At 44.7% G+C, this 21,225-nt stretch overlaps 1 protein-coding gene across 2 annotated transcripts in view; it reads left to right on the top strand.

The window, feature by feature from the left end:
• The window catches only part of Rhobtb1 (Rho related BTB domain containing 1), a 112,730-nt gene that overhangs the window by 23,406 nt on the left and 68,099 nt on the right, over nucleotides 1-21,225 (top strand). The window lies entirely within an intron of this gene.

The following is a 21,225-nucleotide window of genomic DNA, read 5'->3' as shown; positions in this document are numbered from 1 at the left end:
TTTTTTTCTAAGAGGCATCCTTATTATCCACCTCATTATAGCTACTACAACATCACTTAGAACAAGAATAGGTACCTGTTTGTGCCTAGATGATGTTGACACGCAGAACTTTCTCAGTAATCAGATCTTCCAGCCATTGGGTGAAAATAGAGTGGAAAGCAGGGATGCCCACGCACGGGGAAGAAGACCAGAAGTCCTGATGAGTGTGTCTCCTCACTGGAGACTCCTGAGTGAAGTCAGGACAGAACTGGTTGATGGTCCCCTTTGTTTGGGTGTTTACATTATGATCAGAATTACCCTGATCTACTGGAAAGAAAACAATTACTAGACAGGAATGGCAGGATGGCTCAGCCAGCAGAGGGTCTTCCTGCCAAGCCTGAAGATCTGGTGTGGTCCCCAAAATCCGCATAATGGAAGGGATAAACCGACTTCTGCAATTTTCCTCTGACCCCCCCCCCCGTGTGTGCCCGCCCGACACACAATAAGCAAATAATTAGATAGATAAATAAAGTCAATAAAATAGATATAAATCTTAAGTCACTTGACACACAACTTAAACAGAGGAAGTTTAAACACAATCACTCAATGTTAACACCAGAAAAAGCTAAAAGGTTGATTTTTTTTTCTTTTAAGGATGTTCGGAATTTTTGCCAACTTCTCTATCTTTTCCAGTCATTTTCTCTCTCACATTCTGCACTGTAGAATCCTCTAGTCTGTTCTCTGAACTTTTAAAAAATCTGTTCTCAGAAATCTGTCATATTTGTCTGATATTTTTTCCAGATATATATCTCATCACTGCCTCAAAAGGAAAAAAAAATGTTTAGTGTTCTTTAAAATTCCCGTTTCTTCTGTGTGGCCAACTACTAATTCCAAGGGAATCCAACACCCTCATCTGGCTCCTGCACACATACACATATTTTTTTAAAAAAAAAAATAAAGAAAGAAAAAAATCTATTTTGTGCCAAACAATGTCTCAAGCAGTCGAGACACTAAAATGAAAGTGAAGGGTACACCACCCATGAAGAGTTAATCATTTTTCACGTATTTGTTGACCACCTATTATGTGTCAGCATTATGCTAGGTACATAAACTGGAAGGAATATAATTACAACAATATAAATAGATACTTTTGGTTTCCAGTCTACTACACTTATACTCCAGCTTATAAAATGCTGACTCATCTAGGAGTAGAGCAATAATGGCTGGGGGGGGGGGGCTAATAGCCCTTGTTGATCTTCTAGAGGACCCAGGTTTGGCTCCCAGCACCAACATAGTGGCTCACAAACATCTGTAACTCAGTTCTAGAGGAGTAGATGCTTCTCCTGGTCTCAGTCATCACCAAACATGCATGAGGTACACAGAAATGCATATAGGCAAAAACAGTTACACACATAAATAAAATCTTTCAAAGAAAACAGTGCCAGGTCATTGTACTGGCTAGTTTTATGACAACTAGGCACAAGCTAGAGTCATCTGATAGGAGGGGGCCTCAATTGAGAAAGTCTCCGTGAGATCAGGCTGTAGGCAAGCCAGTAGGACATTTTCTTAATTAGTGATTGGTGGGGAAGGCCCAGCCCATTGTGGGTGGTGCCATCCCTGGGCTGGTGGTTCTTGATTCTGTAAGAGGCAGGCTGAGTAAGCCATAGGGAGCAAGCCAGGGAAACAGCTCCTCTCCATGGCCTCTGCATCTAGGTTCATGCGCTGGGTAGCTGTCTGCCCTGAGTTCCTTTGATAAGGAACTCTGATGCGGAAGTGTAAGCTGAATAAACCCTTTCCTTCCCAAGTTTCTTTCTGAAACGTTCATGGTGTTTCATCACAGCAATTGAAACTCTACCTGCGACAGGCTGGTGGCAGGATAGTGGGGGATTTCTGCGGCAGGCCCAACCATGTTGTTTGGGGGAGGACAGTGCAAGAACTTTCGAACTTTGGACTAGAAAAGCCATTGAGCGCTGAGAGCTCAGTGGGCTGTTCTGTAGGAGCCTGGAAGATGAGATTATTGAGAGCGGTGCAGGAGATGGGGGCCTGGCTCGTGAGGTTTCAGAGAAAAACAAAGATTCTACGGGGCCTTTTGTGTGAAGAATCTCTTCTGGGAAATCTTTCCTCAGAGTCAGCACACAAAGCTGTATTCCAGAGCAGGCCAAGCCGGGACCTTGTGCTGGCACCTGGACTTAGTAGCCTAAGAGTCTCCCAGGAAGTGCTGGTTTTGGAGGCATGAAGGGTTCTTGCAGAGTAGCTGAGGCTTGGGCCTGTGAAAGGCCAGGAGAGGCCATTAGTGAAGGTGCAGCCTCAGTGGCAATTGAAGGCCCAGGATTGAAGGGGTCATGCAGAGAAGTTGAGTCTTGGTACCATAAGAAGAGACTAGAAGAGGTTATTGGTGAAAGTCCAGCCCGGTTACAGCAGAAGACTCTGGCAATTTGGAGATACCAGTACCAGGGGATGACCACCAAGAACAGCAGAAGTCTTGCATTAGAGCCAACAGAAGCCTAGGAGACAAGCTGCGGGTGTCACAGAGAGGGCAGTGAGAGAAGTGAGCCAAGCCCCTTGGAGGAGCCCAGAAGATCGCGAGTGAATCCCAGACAGCTGGACATTGAGCTATTGATACTGTTGGAATTTGGTTTTGCAGGGGAGATGGCTCAGTCAGTAAAATGCTTGCCGCACTAGTGTGTGGACCGGAGTTCAATTCCTGACACCTACATAAAACCCAGGTGTGACAGCAGTGCTGGTAATCCCACAGCTGGGGAGCTGGGGAACTGGTAAAACCCTAGGGCTTCACGGCCAGGCAGCTTGGCTCAGTGAACTCCATGTTCAATGAGAGACCCTGCCTCAAAAAATAAGATGGAGCCCTGAAGTGTGAACCCCCAAAAGTCTATTTACCAATTTCTTAAAGGATGCAATGGGAAAACAAACTCACAAATACAGAACCAGGTAGACATTGCAATCCAGCTGCTTCTGTTCAGTTGGTCTCCCAATGACAACGAGGAACAACCCTAAGGCTTACTCCAGCTCCAACCACCCAAGAGAGAGAGTAGCCCTTCTCCTCTGTTTTCTCTTATATCTCCAGAGACAACCATGCCCACGGCAAATCACTCCCCAATGTCATTGGCAAGCGGATTGAGCTCCCACAACAGAGACCAATGGTGGGAGGCAGTGAATGTTGAACCTTGTCTTCCACGGGCACACATGCATTTGTACACACACACATGCATCTCACAGCTTCGCAGCTCAGTACTGTGCAGCATGGTGCTTGACCTCCATGACTTCAGAGCCAATTGGGCTCCTCGCTGTCAATGTCTGCCATTGTAAAAGAATGACATACTGAATGTTGCTAGCCCAGAAAACCACCAAGGTTCAAAAAATGTGTGGTTTCTGTTTAACATACTTATCACTTTCACATCAGATTAAAGACCAAAAATCCAAACGTCCTAAACGGTACCTTCTTTTTCCTGAATGCTGGGATTTTCCTGTACACCTGGCACCCTTAACACAGGGTCTATTGACAAGCTCAACAAATGCTAAGTGGATGAGCATGGAGATGCCCTCTGAGTAGCTTGCTTTTCCTGAAGTTCTAAAGTTATCCCACAAAAAATGCAAGTTTCATTGTGTAAATGATTTAAACCCTCCACAAAGATTTATGGGGGTAGGGGCTGGAGAGACAGCTTAGCCATTAAGAGCAGCTGTTCCTCTTCCAGAAGACCCTGGTTCTGTTTCCAGCACCCACAAGTCACAAATATCTGTGACTCCAGTTCCAGGGATCCAGTGCCCTCTCCTGATCTCTGAGGGCACCAGGCATGGAAGTGGCGTAGACACACATATAGACAAAACACTCATACATGTAAATATATATAGAGAGATAGATGTAGATATATACTATATAGAGAGATAATAAAAAGATTTAAAGGGAGGAGCAGAATGTATCACTAGTTTTCCAAAAAAAAAAAAAAGTTGAAATTGCATGCACTGTGTAAAAAAACAAATCTTGAATTGATGTTTTCCCTATGCGTGAAATTAGTAAAGCTTCTTGCCCAGAAATAAGTATCAATTTGGCAACTGGGGGAATGTTTGCATGGTTTCCTCTGAACAAGCTGACTTCATAAAGTGGGAAGGAGCTGGGGTTTCTGGTTTCTGGGGCCCTGGAAGCTAAGAGCTGAAAGTATAAACAATGACTAACACATTAGTCATAGTACACAGCTGTTCCTAGCAGGGCAAGCAACAACAGGCTGGAAAGGCTGCAGGAGAAGGAGGCTTGGCAGGACAAAGAGCATTTTATCCCAAAGAGTCAGTCTCAGTTAGGTGGCCCTGGAAAAGCATGTGGCCCGAGGGATTTTACTCTGGGTGGTTCGGCTAGATATCCACGAATCTATTTTGATTAGTTTTTAATTGTCTTCCTTCATAAAAGCTGAACGAACACAAGGAAACGATTTTCCAGAAACTTGACTCATTTCTCACATGTCCCCTAGAGGGCAGCAGTGGCCCAAAACACAGGCCGGGACCAAAATCTTTGGCGTCAGTCTGCCTCCTGGAATCAAGCTGTCAGTGATGTGTTTATTTCCATATTAGTGTCTACATAGGAAAACCATTAAACAGTAGAAAGCAATATAGTGAGTTCATAGTACAAAGTTTGGAGAGGAGTTCTATATTTACATTCCTTTTTCTGTATAGATCCTACACACACATAACCTAGGTCAGTGGTTTTCAACCCTTTCCCCGTGCCCCTAAGATCACAGAAAGCACAGGCATCTACATTACCGTTCATAACCGTGGCAAAATCACAGTTAAAAGGTAGCAATAAAAAATAATGTTATGGTTAGGGGATCACCACAACGTGAGGAACTGTATTAAAGGGTCGCAGCAGTAGGAAGGTTGAGAACCACTGGCCTAGGCCATCCTGTCCCTATGCGTTTTGTGCATGTAGAGAACAGAGATGGTATGAAGTGGTTGAGAAAGGTAACATGAGATGTGAACTCAAAGCTTCTGCCCTTTATGGAGAAATCAGAACAATCCCCGGGTATGACCAAATGTTTATTCATTCCTACACTCGCTCCGAAGTTAGTTAGCAAGTGTCAAAGAACTGGTTGGCTAGCACATTTTGTATGGTGTATAAAAAAGTGCTTTAGGTGACTTACAATCGAGAAAGGGGATCAGAATGATTGGATAAAGGAAGGATGGCCATTCAATTTGCAGATCGTGGTAGCAATGTTAATTTTAAAAACATTCCTTTTAGAAGCTTGGATTTCTTCTGGAGAGACACGGCTCTGGAATAATCTTCCTGTCCTGGGAGGACACAGGGCTTTGTGCACAGCAGGTGGTAGCGAGCCAGCACTGGGTGCATCCCAGACACACAAGGGAACGAGGACCTGAGTGTGCATTTTTTGAATGTTGAGGTCTTTCTTAGCTGATGTCACCCTTTAAATATTTCATTGTGCTCAGAGATGTTTTTATGCAAAGAGAGCAACTCTTAAAAGCCGGCACCTTTCGGCAAGGTTACTGCCAGAGCCTCTAAAATCCCTGTGGATCTGTCTTCCCGGATCTCTCTTGATGTGTTCATGTCGTTTGTCCATTAGACTCCTTCATTCTCTTTCATGTTGTGAAATTAAGGGCAAGAGGAAACCACAAGGAAGGGACACAAGGTGTCAGAACTGTGACTTGGTCCCGAGCCACGTGGGTTTCTAGACAGAATGCAGGGCAAGGAAAGCCATCTCCCCACACGGCAGTGAGTGGCTCCGAGGATGTTCTTGCCATGGTCTTCCCTCAAATTCAATGGTGTGTCCTGTCCCCACATGATGAATTCTCTGTGCAGCTTGTCACATGTATGGCTAGATATTGCGTGTGTGGGAAATTACCTGGGAGCATTCAGCCACCGTGTTCCTGGCTGCCATCCCTGCAACAGCCAGAACTTTATATGTGTGCTAGGAAATGATCACAATTAAACAGTCTGACTGGTGTTTGTGAGGTCTAGAGCTAGGCTGAGAATGGCAAGCCCTAGTCCCTTGGAACTGGTGGCCATTTTAAGTGGCACTGGCTCTGAGGAGTCAAACAGAATCACAATGTAGTCAATGTGATACTCAGGACAAGCCTGACTGGGGAAGGGGCTAAAACGGAGAAGTGGAACTATGGCTTGTTGCTGTTTTGCTTTGTTTTTGTTGTTTTGTTTTGTTCTGACACAAGGCCTTAGTCTCTAGCCCAGAGTGGTCTGGAACTTCCTATGGAGTCCAGACTGGGGCTTAGGGCAGTCCCCTTACCCCAGAAACCGAAGAACTGGAGTCATAGGTCTGAATTGACACACCCAGAAACCATACCATTTAAAAATAAAATTATACTTGCCCCAAACTAGCCAGTCCAGATAGTGGTGCACTGTCTAAAGACCACCAGAGAAGCCCTTAAATATTTCTAGGGATGGAAATACTTCTCTAGATGGAAAGTTAGAACATAAAAAGGGCCAGACCATTTACTTAAGAACTATTTTATTATTTGTGTGTGTGTACACACGAGTGTGCATGTGCGTATATCTTGGGGGTCCTCAGAGGCTAGAAGAGGGAGTGGCATCGCCTGAAGTTGGAGGTAAAGTTGATTTTGAGCTGGCTGACATGGGTGCTAAGAATTGAGCTCAGGTCCTCTGCAAGAGCATCCAGTGTTCTTAACTGCTGAGCCATATCTCCAGCAGGTATCACATTTACTTCCATGGAGGGAAAAATAACACTGTACATTTTGATTCTTCCTGAAGTGGGGTTATTACATATTAAATATAAAAGGAAGTGTTTTGTATAAAAACTAGGCTAAGACAATTCACATCCATCTGTAACTCCAGCGCCAGGGAGTCTGATGCCCTCCTCTGGCCTCCACAGATATCCCCACCACACACACTGAGGGAGCAGGGAGAGAACTCCTGCAGGGAGAAAAGACTCTGGTTGCTATAGGCAAACTGATGAGGACATTAGTCAGTAAGTTGACTGTGTGTTATACTTGTGACACCAAGCGGCTGCCATAAAGCCATCGCTCCTGTCTCCTCGGCCACAACATCATCACCGTGCATGTTCCAGTCCTATGGACTAGGACAGTTCTAGGACAGTGTCTCTTATTCAGTTGGGAAGGGTCAGACTGGAGATCACCAGAGAAGCAGATCCCTTTAAATTCCATCCCAACAAAGTGCTCTAGGCCGCTGCCCTCGTGGCAGCTTTGTAACCTGGCTGCAGGTTAATTTTCTTCCTTATGTCTCATTTTAATTGTCTCCATAATGGTTCAACCAAAAACAGCATGAGTGGCTATGATCCAAGAGGAATATAATTCAAACCCCACTCTGAACCTTTGTCTTCTTTCTCTCTCTCTCTCTCTCTCTCTCTCTCTCTCTCTCTCTCTCTCTCTCTCTCTCCCTCCCTCCCTCTCTCTCTCTCTCTCTCCCTCCCTCTCTCTCTTTGTTTCTTTCTTTCCACAGCTTCTCCCTGTAGTGTAGCTCTGGTTATCCTGGGACTCACCACGTAGATAGAACAGACTGGACTCAAATTCACAAAGACCTGCTTGCCTCTGCAGCCCTGGAATTAAAGACACGTGTCGCTACACCTGGCTTCTCTGCTCATTCCTATTACAATGCTCAGTCCAACTCCAGAGTCCAAACTCTCAAGGGGAGGCTGTGAACATTGCTTTTGAGAGGAAACCCGTCATTCAGTTTTGTCCCTATGAGACTCTGATTTACAGCGGCCAAAACCACATCTGACTGCAGGCATCAGACTCCTTTGGTGTGACTCATGTAAACATGCCGTTTGATTGAATTCCTGGCACAATCAATAGGGTTTCTAGTTGCCACATCGGTTGCATCTGCAGAGAGTCTATGGAAGCATCATTTAATTCTTACTTGCTACTTCTGACACTTAAGAAACGCCAGCATCTCCTTTTACATGTGGTAACGAAGTCATGGGTATATTACCAAGATTAAATCTCACAAGAATGTCTGCCCTTCTGATTGGTTCTTGCTAAAATTAGCAGATTTCTTGCAGTGCTACCTGTGAGGGTTCTGTGAGATGCGAAATTTCAAAACTTTCCACACCTTTCCACACCTACCAACTGCCCTCCCATTAGAACAAATTGGTTTTTCTAGTCTCTGTTTATTGACGCAGCATTTTGTAGCTTAAAACTAATTTTTGATAACATTAATGCATCTACCTATAATGAGTGTTTGATATGTGTAGGGAGTATGATAATTTTTTATGTGTAGAGCCTTGTTTAATCTTCCAAGAAACACTCTGAAGTTTCTTTCCCTGGCACAGCTGTGGAAACTGAGGCAGAGCATATTGGTGGCAGAGGATAGAGCTAAGACTGGGTTCTAGTATTGTTTGTTCCTAATCCTACTGGAGGTGAGAGTTCAAGTTACATGAAGACCCTAAGGCTAGCAATGGATACACAGTTGAAGGAAGAAGGAGATTTTAGCATTGTAAGGCTGTTACCGTTTTATAAAACCATTGATGAATACTGGTGGATGGATGGATGGATGGATGGATGGATGGATGGATGGATGGCTCAAGGAATATTAAACGGTAGAAAGATAGATGTATAATAGATTAGTGGATGGATGGATGGATGGATGGATGGATGGATGGATAGATGGATAGATGGATGGATGGATGGACAGATAGAAGGACAGATGGGTGATTGATGGATGGGTGGATGAATGGATGGCTGAATGATGTTCAATGGCTGATGGGTGAATGAATACTGGGTACATATATTTAAATATATAGCAATTGCTATTTCAAATCATTTACTTGACAGATATCAAAATAAGTCCAGACAGATAGACTCTCTCTCCAAAGTGCATGGCTGCAAAGCGGTAGGGACAATATCAGCGCATGCGTGTGGTGCATCTGCCTGCTAACCGCTGTGAGACACACTTTAGGCCTGGGATGCTCAGCCTTTCATTTGTTTGTGCCCATTTTGTTTCAGCATTTAGAACCCAGGCTGAGAGACACGTCCGCAATATCCCTTTGCCCAGCTACCTGTACCGTGTTAGGTAGTCATATAGTAATCACTCACTGTCTGTGTCCTTGCTCACTGCATGGCTTTTGAAGTGATCTTGAGTGAGCATTGCTTACTTGGCAACCACCATTTGGCATTATTCCTCTGATGGTAGTTATAGATTCTGTGAATTTTGCCTTCTCCCATATCACTGGGGGAAAAAATTCCCCCAGGAATACCATACGATATTCAGCACTCAGAGGCTGAACGCAGGAGGGTAAGAAGTTCAAGGCCATCTTTGGCCACATAGAGAGCTCGAGTTTAGTCTTGGTTCTGTGAGATCGGAAAAACAAAAGCAAAAACCAAGAATGCCATAAAATGTGAGTATCTATTCTGAAAGCAAGAGTTGTGCCTGGGCTGTAGGGAGCCTTCCACTCTGCAGACCGTGGTTCTGTTATTGCCTTCCCCTGCTTTAAAGCATCCTATGGATCAAAGACGGGTGATGAGCTTCATCCGCTGCTGGTGGAGATGTCCTGGGGTGGCCTCGTGGTTTCCGCTTCAACTTAGGCAGTGGTTTTACCTTATTGGTGTTTGAGAAGGAATCATGCTGCCATTACAGCCTTCCAACCATGCATACGTCCTACTGCGGTAAAAACCCACATCATCGGGTTTTCAGGTGGTATTTATTATTAATCATTGTGTGTTTGAGCACATGCGCGTGCGTGTGCATAAGCGAGGGAGGTGGAGAGAGAGGGAGGATGGAGGGAGGGCGGGATGAAGAGAGAGGATTGTGATGTGTGTCTGTGCACCTTCAGAATTCATATTTTCCTTCCACCGAGTTCCAAGAATTGTACTTACATCATCAGGTTGTATAGCAAGCGTTTTTACCCACTGGGCAGCCCACAGTACCATTACTAGAATGTTGGCTCAGTCTTGCACCGTTCAGCAACCCTTGCTCTGGATATACTCTGACATGGCTCATGCATTTTGTTTGCTAAGATTTGGTTAGGATTTGTGAGCTTGTGTTTGTGATAACCTGGTCAGATTTTATCAAGAGTGATTTGAGTATCATATTACATAATGTGTGTGTGTGTGTGTTCATTGTATTTTAGATGTGTAAGTGGTACCTCTGAATTTAAGTACAATCTTCAAAGCAAGCCTTGCAGAAGGAGGCTGGGGAGATGTCTCCATAGATGATTTTCTTGACATGCCAGCAGGAAGCGTGAGTTGAGGTTCTCAGCATCACATAAAAGCCGTGCACTGCAGCAGGCCAGCCTCCTCCGAAGACGGGAGGAGCTTTGGTGCTTGCTGGTTGGCCAGTGTAAACTCATCAATGAGCTGTGGGCTCAATGGGAGACCTGTCTCAAAAAACAAGGTAGACGGAGAATAACTGAGGAAGAGACCTAATGTCAACCTCTGGCCTCCGCAGGCAGGCAGCCACACGGAGAAGTATTTGTGCTATGTAAGGAGATCTGGCAATTATCTGAGGTATGGAGTAACCTAGGACAGCCACTCCTTGAATAATTGACCACAGTGACCCATATGTCTTTCCAATCGGAAGGAGCCATCCTTGCTATGAGTGTCACGTGGCTGGCCCCTGCTGGGCAGTCTTCTTATGTCATTTACTCTGACATTCACAGTCTGCTCAGCTGAACATTCTAGATCAACAGTAGATATTTTAACCACAGAGACGCCCCCTGTGGATATGTGTGGGTGGTCCAACACATGCTATTGCCCTAGGATAAATGCATGATGTGTACGTTCACGTGTAAATGCTCCCAAGAAGTCCTGCCATGAGAGAAATAAAACTTTAAGAAAAAGATCAAATGAGAAGTCTATCTCCTGAGCTGGCTGGGTGCTCAGAAGCTAAAGGGTTAGTGCCCGTTGTAAGCCCGCTGTCACTCACTCAGCAGGTCTAACCAAACTTTGGGAATTGCTAATTCACTAGACTATCATACCTGCTGGACACTGCTAAATTATTTAGATAATTCAAAAAGGGAATTTTATCTGCTTTCATTCCATCCCAACTGTTTTGTTTGTTTGTTTTGTAGTTTTTTGAGAAATGGTTTCTCTGTATAGCTTTGGTGTCTGTCCTGGAACTTGCTCTGTAGACTAGGCTGGCCTCGAACTCACAGGAGGCCGCCTCTGCCTCCCAAGAGCTGCGGTTAAAGGTGTGTGCCACTGCCACCCAGCTGGTCTTTTCTCTTTACTTTCCCTTTCCATTCAAACATTTCCATGTTCCCACTCGAAAAAGAACCCCACGGACATCAACAGCGAATAATCTTTACTACATATGCTGAATACTAAATAGAATATTTGAATAGAATTGAGGGTCTTCTTCCTTTTATTTAGGGGCCCTAAACTCAAATCAAATGAGCCACTTAGAAGTCATTAATGAAAATTTCATCTTGGTTTAGTAATGAGTATCCGGAAGATACTCGTTCACATAGCTTACATTTTACATGACGGATAAGAAGCACCTTAGAACCCACTCCCCCTCCCATCCTTCTAGAGTTATTTTAGAAGGAAAGTAGCATGCTCTGGGATGCTTCTCGGCCGTAAACTCTTCTGAAGTCTGAGCCCTTTCATTTGGCTGGTGAGTTAACTGTGTTCTGGCTAGTGACACCGTGCAACCAAAAGAGTTCTCCCATGGGGGACCCCAAACAGTCCAGATACGTATCATCAGCTGTGTGCAGCCCCAAGGGTCAGGTCCCACCGCATTCTGTCTCTGTTCTTCACTAGATTGAATAGGTTGAAAAAACTAGCTTCTCAAAACAACGATAATAGGGAACTAGAACAGAACACACTAAATTGAAGGAAACAATGTTTCTCATAGCAAAGCCCTCCATCTGTCAGGGCCTCGGCCCCCCATTAATGTAGAGAAGGGAAGGGGACACATTTCAAGAGAATTCCAGAGTGTATTTCATCTACCCATGTCTGTCTCTTTATAAGTTCTTATACACCTCATTTGCTTCCTAAGAATACACAGCCACATCAATACATAAAACCCAGAAGTAATCACACAGCTCAAACAACACTTAGAAGAACAACAGTGGCCAGGCGGTAGTGGCACACTTCTTTATTCCCAGCACTCAGGGAGGCAGAGGCAAATGGATCTCTGTGAGTTCAAGGCCAGTCTGGTCTATAGAGGAAGTACCAGGACCACCAGGGCTACACAGAGAAATCCTGTCTTCAAAAACCTAATAAAATAACAATAATAATAATAGCAACAGTTGTATAGGTCCCTTTCTTTCAAAGCAAGAGTCTTTAAAATCACTGTGTGTGTGTGTGTGTTAAATTACTTACTTTGATATTATGAGCAATAGAAACTTTTTTGGATTCAAGAGTTGAAAACTGCTCCCAAAACAAAAGTAAGTTGAACACTGACTTTGGTTTGTCTCATTTATACAAATACCTTTAGCTATTCCAATGCCAAGAAACTCAGAGGAAAAAATATAAGAGTTGGTATCTTTAGCAAGGACATTGTATTGGAAGAGATGTCACTTGTAAGCCCATGGTCATCGCACATTTGTATAACTGGCTCTCCCACCAGATAAATATGGATATTTAAAGAGCAAGAGATGTTCTTTATTTGAATACACAAGGGTAACTGACATAGTCTCTGGAAGCCCAAGTCCCTACCTCACCCATGTTGCCCGTTATAGATAAGTTGGACATCATAGCCACTCCATCTGGTGAAGCAAGCTGTTTCAGCTGTGTGGCTTTCCCTCTGGATCAATCTGGTGCTGTCGGCGTGATGCGCAACGCTGCAGTTCCTCTTGTCTCGAGGGAAAGTGGAGCGATGACTTGATATCTTCAGGAAATAGCAAGAAATGAACTCAAGGCCAAGCATCCTCTTTGTCTTGATGGCAGGGGGGTAATATCATTCGATGATACCTGACCAATAGGTGTTGGCTACTTGTCAAGGACCATGAGGCACTTCAAGTTTTTAACCTCATAAATACCAGAGCCCTTTGGCTCTCTCTGGCTTCAAATATAACCTCTGATGCACTATAGACTTCTGGCAAGTGGCTTTGCCTCTCTGAATCTAAGCTCACTCATTTGTAAAACAGGGGTTTTAATGCTCCCTTCTCATGAGGCCACTGTAAAGAGTTCATGACTGTTCAATTCTTGGGCCCCACACCTAACACAAAGCAGGTGCTTACTAAATGTTAACTGGTATTACAGATTACAAAATCACGCTTGCTTGTGGCATGTTAAACTGTGTGAAATGTGTTTTCCGATCTTCAAGTGCCCCTTCATGAGTAACGTATGTTGGCAGCGGCTACAGCAGGACAAATGGACACGCTCCCTTTACAGGCTCGGCTTTGTTAAGTAGAAGGTCTGTATATATGATTAGAGAAAATTATAACTAAGGGATCCTGTTTAAAAAAAAAGATTGTCGTTTATCATGACATTCAAAATGCTTGGGATCGGAAACCGTTCAGATTTTTGAATTTTGTTGGCGTGTAGAATTTATTATACTGACATAATGCGCTATCTTGGGTATAGAAACAAGTCTAAATAGGAAATGCATTTGTATTTCATAAACCTTATACACATAACTGGAAGCTATTATATATTTTTTCGTTGATTTTGTGCACAAAACAATCTTCTAATAGGAAAATTTCCACTGTGATATCATGTCAACACCCAAAAGTGTATGGAATTTGGAGTATTTTATATTTCCAGATTAGGAATGCTCAACCTATGTTTAAAACTATGGCATCTTGGGAGACAGCTCAGTTGCTAATGTGCTGGCAAGTATAAGGACCCATATTCAACACACATCACCCATGTGAAAGACTGAGAATTGTGTCTTGTGTTTGCAATCCTGGCATGAGGGTGGGGGCAGAAATGGACAGATCCCTAGGGCTCACTGACCAACCAGTCTAGCCTATTCTAATGGATGAGCCCTAGGTCTTACTGAGAGTAGAAGACAGGGTAGACAGCTTCTGAAGAATATCCCTGAGGGTGACCTCTGACCTCCACAGGCATGTACACACAGACAGACACACAGACTACATATGCATGCATGCTTGTGTACACAAGGGCACAGAAACACTAAGATACAGAGAGAGAGAGAGAGAGAGAGAGAGACAGACAGACAGACAGACAGACAGACAGACAGAAAACTATCGGCTTTCCTACCCATAGTGCTGTTTGAATGACTCTGGGCAGATATGAAAACCAAAAGGAAACCTTCCATGCCTCTCCTCAAAACCCTAGGCTCCTTGAGACTGACCCTGTGACAGAAGTGTCCTGGCCCCTGGCTTCCTTGGCTCACATGCACAAGAGAAGAAACACAAAGCTGATCCCGACATGCTTAACTGATCTTGTCACTCAGAGAGATGCAGTTAACGGCTTGCCCGTGAAAGGGAACTAACCAAGTGATAAACGGCCTGTGAAATAGTCAACATAAATCTGCTCGGAGCTAAGGAGAGACCCTGGTGCTGTCCAAACTGATGTTCACAAGTCCCAGACTGGCATCTGCTCACTTGTATTGGGGGCATGTTGGAAAGGCTTTGCACCAGTTAAAGACAAGCGTCAGGGCTTAGTCTTTCCCGGGCCGTGTTAGGTGTCCTTCAAGGGCATGACGCTTCTTTGTGTACTCATTTTAAGGGACATCTATTTAGAACTCAGTGTGATATATATTAAAATACTTAATATTTGCTTACATATTGGCCAACAAGCAGGCATGGAATTCGGGGTTAGCCAGGATGGTTTCCCTCTTACAGAAACAAGTCACTCAGCTTCTGGCAAACCTCACTTCTCAGTCTCTTATGTTGGAGACAGTGTACGTCAGGGCTGTCCTGAAGATCAGATGACCTATGCATTAAAGATGCTGAGTGAGCAAGCATGATATGAATACAGGCTGTAGGTGGAATTGTTTTTCTGAAGTGAGGGTTTTTGTGCACATGTATGTACGGCGTCCTTACTTTTCCGGTTTCTGCATGGAGAACAGTTCACGTCTATGGGTGGCTGGAAGTCGGTAACAGAGCAAGACTCCTGGAGGTGGAGTTACAGGCGGTTGCAAGTCAGCTGACGTGTGTGCTGGGAACTGAACTCAGGTTCTCTGCAGGAGCAGTTGTGTGCTTTGAAGTACTGAGCCCCATCCACGGGGCCTTTAAATGGCCTCATGGGCCCATTTTCAAACTTGTAGATCTGTGTACGCCTTTCCCTTTTACATCAGCATTCTTCCACTTGCCATTAGCAACTGTTCAGTAAGGAATCATTCCTGCCTCCCTGCGGCTTTCAGAACACACGCACGCACGCACGCACGCACGCACACGCACACACACCCTGAATAAAATCACATGGCCTTACATGGCCACTTAATGGATGGTCAAAATGTAGTTTTCCTTTTCTTCTCTCTTATTCCTTGTTCCTTTTAATGTGTGTTTAGGGTTTGTTTTTGTTTGTTTGTTTGTTTGTTTTTGGTTGTTTTCCTTGGTGGCGGAGGTGGCTGTTTCAGCTGCAGCAGTGGCGGTGGTGGCAGTAGTTGTAACCCAGGTGGTGGTGCTGGGGTTGATGCTTATTTGGTGAAGATAAGCAGATATTATGTCTAGCAATCGGGCAACAAAGCTTTAAACATGCCATGTCACAGAAATGTTATTTATTTTTAATTAGGTAAGACTGTAAAATAGCTCTAACGTATTTTGCAATATTGACAATGAATGTACACATAAATTTGTCCCTGAAATAAACGTCCTTTTCAGATGCAGAACTGTCATCAGAGGCTGTTCGTTGGTTCCCGGTCGCTCAGACCCGAAAAAAAAAATCACACAGAAATCTGTATCATTTGCAAAATTGTTTGGCCAATAGCTTAAGCGTATTCTAGCTCTTATAGCTTAAATTAACCCATGTCTAGGCATTCAGTTTAGTTCCCCCCTCCCGCATAGCTCTATCCTGCCTTAAAACAGGCCAAAGTAGCTTTTTTATTTATTAACCAATAAAAGCAACACATATACAGAAGGACTTCCCTCATCACAGGACATTTTTTCCAAGCCAGAACCATATTGTTAACTGTAAAAAGCTGATGACACACACGGGGACTCAGATCTTTTCCAGTCTCTACTTCCCTAACGGAACAAAGCGCAGCCGGCTACTGCCTCTTGAGTGTGCGGAGCTAAGTCGGGAGGAGCTCTCTTGGCACAAGAGACTTTTGACTAGAAGAAGAATGTAGTTAGGACTTCCGGGCTTACAAAATCACATATTTTAAAAAACTCATCCAACGCCAACAGGAAACCTAAAAAACAATGCATAGAGAAAGGAGATCATGCTAACCTCCACGCATTCCACAGTATGTTGTGCGGACTCAGTCTTGATGAGTTTCATTCACTGATACCTAGAAAAATAGAAATTGTGCTGTGAATTTTATCCCCCCACAAAAAACGGCAATAAAAAGTACAGAACCTTAATACATTGATCTTTAAGTGGGTACCCACTCAGATCCCACCTGCAGCCCTTGAAAACAGGGTAGCTGACGGTGTCTGCCACAAACCAGCGAAGCTCTGGTGTCCTCCAGACACACGGCAGAGAGCAGGAAGAGCTGGGGACCTCTGCGTTGCAGGGTTGACTTGAAAAACACAGCCAATTCATTTACAACAGCTGGGTCACTTGGAACCAAGGGGTTTTTATTCTTGTTCAAGCGAGTGCAGCTTCACACAAAACTTTCCCATGGTGCCGGAGACAAAAACAATTGTTTCCTATGGCAGATATATCAACCGCACAAAAGTTGGGACAATGGCTCCGAGACAGGAAGCTGGGAAATACCTGGCCTAGTTGGTCTGGCTAGAGCGACTCGTAGATGTGTTGCTGCTCCAACATCTGGTTACTGGGTGAAAGGGTATCTGCAGAACGGGGTCCCAAGAGCTCGTTTTCTCTTTGGACCATCCACACACAGCATTATGGGAGCACACAGACACACAACCCTGTCCCTTGTCACTAACCAAAGACCAGGCCTGTGGATGGAGCAACTCAGATCAACCCTACGACTTCTGAAAGCCTGGCAGCCAGGGTCATTTAGATAAAGCTGCTTATAAAGGCTTATGACATCCAGGGCCCTGTCTTACCCTGGCTCTAGAGCCGGGAGCAGTTCCTTAGAGTCAACCACTCAGTGAAGGCAGCCTGTTAGTCCGTGTGCCACCAGCCACTTCATTTCTTAGCTGCCACAAAGTTCTTGACCACTGCGACAACAGCTGTGTCAACCTAGCAATCTCCCCCAACAGCTGTTTCTCGATAAACCTTTTGACCAAATGCAGCTGTTCTTTAAAAACAGGCACATTGGCCGGCTTACTTTCTCCCGTGCCTTTGACCCTGTAAGCGCTTATCTGAAATGACTCCCTAGCACCTGCCACGCATTGCCCAGGCAGTCTTCCATACTACCAACCTGGCGTAGATCTAGTATTCCAGACTGATGGGTGGGCGGTGGAAGCTTGCATGCCCCAGTGGTCCAAGCTGCCCACAGCTATTGCATCGATCACTGGAGGAGACCATTTGCGCCTGCGCAGGAGGGAGGGGCGTTGGCGCCTCTGGCTGTCGGTTACAGACCGCTAAAATGAGGACTTAACACTACATAACTGAGAAAGCCCTCTCCATGGGAATTTTATGTAAGTAATTTCCCACATCCACGGATATACTGGCAAAAGATCTGAGCAATAGAAGCCCTGAGCACTTGCAATTGACTTGATGATAGAGTTTTCCTGAAGGGGGGGATTGCATATTTAAGTTGCAATTTGAAAATTATGACCCTAGAATATTTTTCTATTTAATTCAACAATGCGGAGCTCGAGGGTTGGCTCAGCAGCTGGGAATCCTGCAGCTCTTGCAGAGGACTGGAGTTCAGCTCCCAGAACCCACTGGTGGGCAGCGCTCAAGCACCTTCAAACTCCAGCTCCAGGGATCTGACGCCCTCTTCTGACTTCTGCAGGCACCTGCACTCATATGCGCATACCCCTAGGCAGCCATGCATAAGGACACATACTTAAACATAAAAATAGATATTAAAATATAAAAATTAAGAATACTCAACAAAAGAAAGCTAACCCACCTATATAAAATAACTAAAGACAAAAACATCTCTTTCGGCAATAAGAGGATAAGTGTGGTCAGTTTGCCCAGGATGTTTGACAGTGTTACTCTTTAGAGAAATGCAAATGAAAACCACAATGAGGTCTTTTCTCAACAGTAATTGTGTAACACACACACACACACACAAAAGTGATGATACCAACCACTGCTGGTGGGAATGCAAAACATACAGCCATTCTGAAAATAAAGTCTGACAGCTTATTTAGCATTTAATTCAGGACTTGGCATTCTTTAAGCATTCCTCTCAAAGAAAAAAACATCCACGCAAAAACGTGTGTACAAACGTTTATGGAAGTGTTTTCTCGTTGTAGCAAAATGTTGAAAGAACTTAAATGCCATTCCATGGGTGAATGAGCACGCCCTAGAATGCCCATATAATAGACCCTCAGTCAGTAATGAAATGGAATGAATTATTGATGCAGACGACACCCTGGCTGGACCTCGAAGGCAGTGTATGCAGTGAAAAATTCAGTCTAAAAATATCACACATTAATATGCCAAATAGTATGTCTCATAGTGGTAAAAATCTAGAAATGGGAGGAAGATTAATGGTCGCAGGGGAATCGTGAATGCCGAAGGGTGAGTAGCAAGTGGTTTTATTGGTAATTAAATAACACTTACATATGCAAATTGTGCTGTTTAAATTTTTAATTTATTATTATTGTGTTGTGTGTGCAAAAGCACACACGTGTGAGATGGCTGATCTAGAATGTTTTTGGTTGTTGGTGTTGGTTGTTGGGAGGTGTTTTATTTTACTTTTGGAGAAGTTTTTTGTTTTGGCTTGGTTTTTAGTTTTTTGTTGTTGTTCTTTTGGCTTGGGATTTTTTGGGGATGGGGGAGCAATATAGCATTGGTAAAATACCTACCATAAAAATTCTAACATCACTTTAGGGCAGTAAAGTACATATAGGGAGAGAAAAATGTTGGCTGATTTCCGCTGAGGCCCCAATTTTTGTTATGTGTGGTAAACGGTGTTGATCGTGTAAGTGAACAATAGTTTTGACTAGAAAACTGGGTCATCTGTGGGCTGGTGTGGTGATATTTTGTTTGGGCTTTAACAAATAAAGCTTGCCTGAAGGTCAGACAAGCACAGTAGCCAACCTCTTGTTCTTACCTCTACCAAATCCTCAGACCAAAAGGGCAATCTTATTCCTATGAATCCTCAGACTGAATGCGTTGCTCTCCTGCCCCTCCTGTCTTATATTCCTCTCTCTGCCAGCTGATCACTTCCTGTCTCCACCTCCCTAGTGCTGGGATTAAAGGTGTGATGCACCACCACTTGGCTCTGTTTCTCTTTTAGACAGAGGCAACACAGTGTTTCCCTGGGCGGCCTTGAAACTCACGGAGATCTGTCTGCCTCTATCTCCCAAGCACTGGGATTAATGGTGTATGCTACCATTGCCTGGCCTCCATGGCTAACTAGTGTGGCTAGCTCCACACTCTGATCTTCAGGCAAGCTTTATTTGTCAAAGCACAAACAAAAGACCTCCACAGGCTGGAGCACAGACAAGGTCTCGCACGGTGCTGCACGCTGCCTGCTTTGTTCCTCTTCTCTCCTTCCTGTTGGTAGACACAGCGCGTGCAGCACGCCCAGTCCTCCACCTTCGCGAGTCGGAAGTTGTGTGTGTGAAGTTTGGGGCTGTGTGGCCCTGGATGTAGATGGCAGTGTCTTTTTGAGATTCCCCGCCCTCACTTGGAAAAAAAAAAAACCCAACCATTTTTTTCTTCTGCTGCATCTGAAGTCACAGTTACTAACAATGCATTTTCCTGGGACTTCCTCCAAGCATTTCCCCTCAGGTTCAGGTACACCGTGAGGCTCATTTCAAAATGGCTAGTAGCCATTCCGGACCTTTACAGGAATGGCGCTTTGGGAGTTCAGGAAGAGGGGCAGGCAGAAGAATCCAAGAGCAGGCTTAGTACTGGGTGTCTTCCGACTCTTGGCCCTGGCCTGATGCGTCAGAAAAGCATTCTTACTTATCCTTTGGATTATTTGTGTCCATGTGCAGGTGTGTGCGCATGCTCACGTGGATGGGAGTAATGGGTGGTACACAGCTGTGCTCTTATTGTGGAGTTCAGAGGTCAGAGGTGGCTCCTATGGAACCACCCCTCCCCCCTTTTGAGGCAAGGTCCTCTCACTGGGTCTAGGGGCTGCTGAATCAGCCAGGCTTTTGCGTCAGTGAGCCCCAGGTGCTTACTGACGTGGGAAATCACAAGGACATACCATGACGCCTGGCCTTTTGAGTGTGCGCTGAAGATAAGCTCAGGTTCTCAAGCTCGTGTGGCCGCACTATCTCACCACGCTCATCTTTTTGATGTATGACTGAGGAAGTGAAAGACACCGCAGAGGACCGGATGTTACAACGAAAGTTAGCGATAAGGCCAGCCCTGAGTGACCCAGGCACAAATGTCAGCACCTAACAACATGAACAATTTACATTGCCTTTGCCTCAGTTACCCCATCTTGTAAAATGGTTCTGACGGCAATAGCAGAGGGCCTCCTCCGCTGTGGTGATCTGATGAGAAAAGAAAGGTATTTGAAGCCATTCTCCACTTCACTCAGGGGCCACGGTACATATTGCTTTCCATTTCTCAGTCACTGTCCCATTCCTCACTGCCCAGGGTGACTTCAAAAGAGGTGGCTTGCCATGAAGTCGAACTTCTCGCTAATAGCGACAGGTTTAATTAACTTTCCCTGAGAAATACATTAATGGAGAGAATGTCTACTTATTCTTCGAACATGGCGTCCTTTTAAGACAGAGCGAGAGACATCTCTTCCTTGCAGGGCAAATGACTGCATACCTTCATGGGTCCACCTTAAACTTCTCCTCTACCAGCCTTCCTTCTTTCTCTTCCTAGTATCAAAAAGTTGTGTTCTTGATGACCCCATTCCCAGCAGCAATGCATTAAGGATTGCCTAGATTACACAGGTTGCCCACACTACTTTTTCTTGTGAAAACATCCCATTAACCCTGCCATGCTGGTGGTACAAATCTGCAGTCACTGTGCCTGGGAGGTGGAGGCAGAGGAGTCAGGAGTTCAAGGCCAGTCTTGGCAACATAGGGAGTCTGAGATCAGTTACCTTACAGGAGACCCTGAATCTAAGAGGGAGGCAGGGAATTACCAAAGGGACAGGAATTCATTCAGGACTTGCAGGGAGGAAGAGAGATCCATCTAAGGAAACCAAAGGTG

Source organism: Microtus pennsylvanicus, chromosome 7 (assembly GCF_037038515.1).
Source record: "Microtus pennsylvanicus isolate mMicPen1 chromosome 7, mMicPen1.hap1, whole genome shotgun sequence".
Lineage (NCBI taxonomy): Eukaryota > Metazoa > Chordata > Mammalia > Rodentia > Cricetidae > Microtus > Microtus pennsylvanicus.
Note: the sequence above shows the minus strand (reverse complement) of the source record. Positions and strands in the feature narration are given on the sequence as shown.